Genomic DNA, 6151 nt, shown 5'->3' on the forward strand with positions numbered 1-6151 from the left:
TCTATCCTTCTGTTCTAATAATAATAATAATAATAATTTAATAATAGCTTACACTTACAGTATATAACACTTTTTTGGACACCCTACTCAAAGTGCTTTACAGGTAATGGGGATCCCCTCCACCACCAGTGTGCAGCCCCACCTGGATGATGCGACGGCAGCCATAGTGCACCAGAATGCTCCCCACACCCCAGCTCTCAGCTCCCCTACTCTTTTCAAGAAACACCCTGGGATTTTGAATGACTACAGAGAGTCAGGACCTCGGTTTTACATCCCATCCGAAGGACGGCGCCTGTTTACAGTATAGTGTCCCCGTCACTATACTGGGGCATTAGGACCCACATGGACCGCAGGGTGAGCGCCCCCTGCTGGCCCCACTAACACCTCTTCCAGCAGCAATCTTAGTTTTACCCAGGAGGTCTCCCATCCAGGGACTGACCAGGCTCACACCTGCTGAGCTTCAGTGGGCTGCCAGCTGTGAGCTGCAGAGTGATATGGCTGCTGGGTTTACAGAGCTTCTGGAGCCAGGTAAAGGGGAAACACTCCGGGTCACTGGCCCACCTCCTACAGTGGGACTGTCTCGCTGTCTTTTGCCCGCTCTGATGTGAAGTCCTGGGGTTAAAGATTGAGCCAAGGAAGGGACCTGGAGTGGGCACAGACCTCACCCTTCCTGAGCACAGCGAAGCGGTCTTCTATGGGAATTGTTCTAAACAGGAATTGTTAATTAGAACGGAAGCCCCTTGTCTCTTCAGAGCCTCGGTATTAATCAATGTTAATTAACGACTGCTTGTACTTTCCTGTATTTAGGCTGGACTTCTTGTGGCCTTGGATCTTTTAACTTTACTTCGTCCACAAGTCAGGAAAGGAGAGAAGCGAATGCAGGAAGCTATCAGCAGGACCGCGTTCTTGAATTTGAGAGCACTTCCGGTCTGTGGAACTACTGAAGACATCCTCAGTTCCCAGGCAGAAGGCTTAATCTAGACTCAGACTAAGACGGGGATGTTGTTTAAGTCTGTCTGTATCAGGTCAGCTCAAATGCCTCTGAATGTCGCTTATCAGGAGTCTGGTCCATTCGCACTGTACCCTCTGGAATTGGAGCTTCAGCACCAGCGGCGACGAGACGCTCCCTGACTGAGGCTACGGACGAAATAAGAGACCGATTCTCCAGTTAAACACTGTTTTTCTACAGCTTTGGCACCTAGAAAGGGGCTCAGAATAGAGGATTAGCCTAACTGACAGGCTGCAGGTTCAAGCCATTGCTCCAGTTATTGTTGCACGTTCGAGTGAGGTACTGAACCACCCAAGAGCATTTCATGCAATGTACCTGTTACCCCATGGCAGACAAGTGTGGACGTGCAAGGGGGCTTCACTGAAGAACAGGCTGGCCACAGACACAAACTTCATTTGGTGGGTAACTCACAAAGACACTTTAGGTATTTTCTTAACCTTACATAATAACGATGACACCAGAGAACCCCCAACAGCTTGAGGATTTTCAGGGACGACCCAAACCCACTTGCTTTTTAGCCGTGAGTGAACCTAATCTAAGGGCATCTGGAATGCATTGCCCAGAGTCTAACACTTTCTGTAGGAGAGCAGCTGGAAGTAGGTCACCCGTCAAGCAGGTGACGGCCTGTTATGGGCATTAAGTGAGCTACGACTCTGTAGCAGGTTTTAGTATGATGTAACATGCCACTGTCAAGTCAGCTCGTGCAGTGCTTTCCAAGGCTGCGGGCAGTTTGGATCTGGGAATTAAGTGGCAGCCGGCCATTGTGGTTTAAGCCAAACCCTATTTCAACAACTGCCAATTGCATTAACAGTAAATTAATATCAAAGGAGGAACTAAGTGTCCAAACGGCTTGTACCCAATAAGTGTGGGTGTTTAATGAAATCTGCACGCTCATTAAAAATGTTAACTATTAGGTTTGGTGTCAATAGGCCAAATGTTTGTTAAACGAGAGTTATTTGCGTGAGAAGCCACATTTCTCCAAGCAATTATGAACCGCTATGGACAGAAAAAAAAATCATTGCAGCAGGTTGAAATTTGCAGATCGGAAACGAATTTACTGTAGTTTCGGTTCAGCTGGTGAAGCAAGACAAAGGCCGTTTGAGCTGTGAGAAATAATGTTTGCTTTTAGTGTTACGGTGTAATCAACAATGACTAAAAAGAGATAGCAGACGGCCAACATGTTTACTCAGAAACTGCACCAACCCCTGTTAGTAATAAAATTACTTATAAAAATTGGATTTAAACGGACAAAAGCCTTTTGGGAAAAAGGAGCTGGTCCAATGAACCAGTAGGAAAAAAAAAATCTAGGCTCCTTCGGAAGAAGACAAAATCTCGTGCCCACGACTGAGACAATACCTTTACCCAAACCACATTCCCCAGAATGCTGTGGGGCGTGGGCTGCTGCCCTCGCCCACCTGACCAGGTGGGAGACAACAAGTGATGATTTAAAACTCAGGAAGCAGGGGGCTCCAAGGCTGATCTGCCCTGTGGGAACAGAGGACAGATCTCCTGCAGGTGAGCTCACCAGAAGCACCGACTGCGACTGGAATGTAAGCGCTTCAAGCAGGGAGCTGCGTCAGCATGTGCAGACTGCTTAGGACCAAGCAAAGACTTATTCCCAGCTGAAGAACACACCTGAAGAAGGCTCCACAGCCGAAACATCGCATTTCTTTTCTTCTCTATTTTTGGGCATGGAATACACCTTTGCTTGTTCCTTACGGAATGTAAGCATCAGGTTTTAGAGACGATTTGTGCGAGTAACAGAGAGAAACTCAGTTTTGAGAAGAGAATCAGAACAGAGACCTTAATGAGAAAGCAGGCCCTAGCTGCCCTGAGTGTATATTGGAAGAAGCCGAGGCTAGCATAGTACACACTGCTAAGAAATGGCTAGCTGAAATCTTGATGTGTTGAATGGCTTCACCTTTCTTACCTTTCTTCTGTTCCTTGATCTTATTTTCTGAGCTAGCTTCTCAAAGAGGAGCTCAGGCTTTTGTTTTGTGTGTGCTGTTTTGTCTTCATTTCCCCTCATCATGAACAAGAGGAACGCTGTTTTCCTACCGTACGGCTGTGATTGTGTTTATTTTCCTGAGCCCATCTATTTTAAAGATCCCGTTACAGCGCCCCAGCACCTGGGTGTGTCGCCGCACGGTATTGTTTTATTGTGTATTCCTGTGTGCACTGCCCTGTTTCTTACATACAACCACCGCCACTGAAACACCTTGCATTTCATTCCACAGGGCCAGAGAAGGAATGTTGCCAAATTAACACACTGTAAAAAAATTAATAGCAGCAAGTTTAAAAGCTCTCTTCTATTCTCTATTCTGCAGAACAAGCCACAAATTTTAAAGGCATTTTCACAGCAAGATCATTCTAGTATGAATTTAATGAGGAAAACATAATTAGGTTCATAAGTAGTTTCCTACTTGAAGTGTTTTCAGAGGGTTAGGATGCAGGAATATGTTCATTGTTCAACATTATGCAGATGCAGATCAAATAGATGCTCAATGAGGAAACCGGAGCTTTAAAAATTGTTTTGCAAAAGTTATTGTTGCTTTTCATAGTTTCCTGAAATTACTGTAAGTAGATTAATTCAATAATATCTCTCATTCAGTATAGCTCATATACAGGTAGGTGCTGTGTTTCCTTGGGAATAAATACAAATCTTGTTTGGAAATCCACAGCTGGTCATTGTGCCCACAGGTGGAGGTGGTTCCGTTTATTGCATAAGACAACAATGCCACCCCTCCACTCCACTCCATTCCACTCCCCTCAAAGCACCAGCGTGACGGCTGCCAGCTCTAAAACTCAGCTGGAAGTCAGCTGCAGGGATTTCTCCCCGGCAAAACTAGCTGGTCTATAGGAAAAGCTTTCACTTTTGGTGGTTGGACTGGGATAGTGTCTCAACATTGTTAAAGTGTTTGTGCAGGAGGCAGCTGCCCAGCTAGAGACAAGTCACTACCAAGATGCTAGTAAGGTACAGGAAGATACTGACACCAGATAGCCATCGTCCAGGAACAACTAGCTGCTTAAAAAGAGTCCAGCAGTGTTCAAACAGAATGAGCACAAGACCAGCTGATAAATCAAAAAGAAATGACGGTGAACAGGGCAAAATGTGGATGTAGATGTGGAAGAATACCTGGCTTCCTGGGAGAATGGCAGGAAGGTTAAGTAAGCCTGAGGATCTGGACCTGCGGGCTGTAAAAGTAGCACCAATTAACATGAGCAAAGCCCATCTCAAGACCACAGATTTCTAAAGGTTGATGTCAATCACACAAACATAAAATTGTACAACTATAAGCCCGAGGTAACAGCACGGTCCCAGATTCTGATGTAAAACATGTTGTTTGAGAATGACTACAGCCTGAGTAAACCCCACCCACTAAGACAGTAAAATGTTATTTCCAGATGTTTATCCAAGGAGCCTTTCCACTGACCTTTGTAATTAGACTGGAAGAGGTGATCCTGGGAACATGACCAAGTTCATGGCCCTGGTAAAAGGGCACCTATCGTCTAAGGAGGTGACATACTCTATTACCCTCAGCTCTCCCTGGACAGATCCTGGGAAACCGGCAGCAGCCAGGGCCTGGGGAGGGATGACAGAATTTCTCTAACAATGCCTGAAAGATGCACAAGAGATTACTAGAGGACCCAGACTCCCCGTGCACAGTGTATAACGACGGGGATCCGACAGGCAATAAGAAGTATTGATTTATGCTCCGTCTTAGGTGAGACTGCCTGTACCATGGGAAGAATAACCCATTAGCTGAAAAGCATTTATGGCCAGTCAAAAAAACTTTCAAAGCTTCTCTATCTTACTTGCTGGCTTGGTTTGCTCCTGTCACAAACCATGTTGGACTCTCCAGGATGCAGGACGACTGGGGGAAGAATGCACAGGGCCAAGCACCGGTCTCGGACTCTGCAAGCTGACTTGTTTAAGCCTGTGGTGTACAGGCAGGAGCACAGCATGCGACTGCTGATGCCAAATGTTCCAAGAGCACGTGTGGGGATTGTAATGCGGTACATCAGTGGGAGGAGAAGGGCTTCCCTTTAGAAGAAGCCATTCTGCCACAATCTGGTAGACCTATTTCAGCAGTGGTGGCAGCTGCTGTGTTTGTACATCTTTTGCAGCTGTCATTTTCTGTAAGAGATGTGCAACACTTTCAAAGGGAGAGGACAGCAAACCCTAAATCTGGCTAAGGTGTACCAGGCTTTTATAGAACTGATAAAACCTCTGATGCTCAGCTCTTTTGCCAGCTGAGAATGCAACTAAATTCAAACGAATCACCACTTCTCCTCTGTGCAGAGAGGGTATTCAAACCAAAGACCAGCCCCCTCTCCCAGCCGAAAGTGAGCTGCAGGTACTTCCTCTTGGAAGAGACCCATTAGGCGGCTGAGTTGTGTTTAGGCCTTTAATTAAATTGTACTCTTGTGCTTTTGTTTATTTACACAGACCTCACTCGGGAAACTGGAGTATTATCTCACATCCTTTCTAAGGATGGCTTCTTCTAGTTTGTTTATTGGATGCAATTGTCTGCAGCACTCGATGACAGATGAGCTGACATGAGTATATGGTAAAACCTTCCCCATTGTTAAGGTTTTAACAGAATTGGCATCTGTTGCAGCTGACATTGTAACAGTGCTTTTTGTCTTGCATAGCTGTGCTGCCGAGACTGAACAGACAGTAGGGGTGTGCGTTTGGAACAGGATCAGAAGAGGACAGATCATTTGCCACAGGGCACATCCAGAGTGACACAGAGTGACAGTGAACAATAATGCTCCATAGCTTTGTATGTAAATGTTTTATGATTTGGCTTTGTTGTAAATGTCTGTAATATGTCTGTAGGTTTTATTTTATTGTTTTGATTCATGTTAATCTTTTTTTTTAATTTGCTTTGGCAACACTGATCGTACTCATCGGTCATGCCAATAAAGCATCTTGAATTGAACTGAATTGAAATTGACGGAGGCCCAGAGGGTAATTCCAGGGATGCCTTATCTGGCCAAACACCCTGAGACTAGATGTGTCTGAGTGTATGTTAACTGCAGTCATTTGATGGCCTAAATTCACTTAAACAATTAGAAATTGTATCAGTACAATAGAAGTAAATACAGAGTGAGTTATACAGCTGCTAGTAATCCATC

At 45.2% G+C, this 6151-nt stretch overlaps 1 long non-coding RNA gene across 1 annotated transcript; it reads right to left on the bottom strand.

Moving 5' to 3' along the window:
- Window position 1: 1 nt before the first annotated feature.
- LOC107079398 (uncharacterized) lies at window positions 2–4589 on the bottom strand. The gene is made up of 3 exons (XR_001480371.2): window positions 4444–4589; window positions 4146–4204; window positions 2–1137 (listed from the first exon to the last, which is right to left on the bottom strand). It is a non-coding gene; the product is annotated as an uncharacterized lncRNA (long non-coding RNA).
- Between the last annotated feature and the right edge of the window lie 1562 nt (window positions 4590–6151).

The sequence above is a fragment of the Lepisosteus oculatus genome, chromosome 3 (genome assembly GCF_040954835.1).
Source record: "Lepisosteus oculatus isolate fLepOcu1 chromosome 3, fLepOcu1.hap2, whole genome shotgun sequence".
In the NCBI taxonomy this organism is placed as follows: domain Eukaryota; kingdom Metazoa; phylum Chordata; class Actinopteri; order Semionotiformes; family Lepisosteidae; genus Lepisosteus; species Lepisosteus oculatus.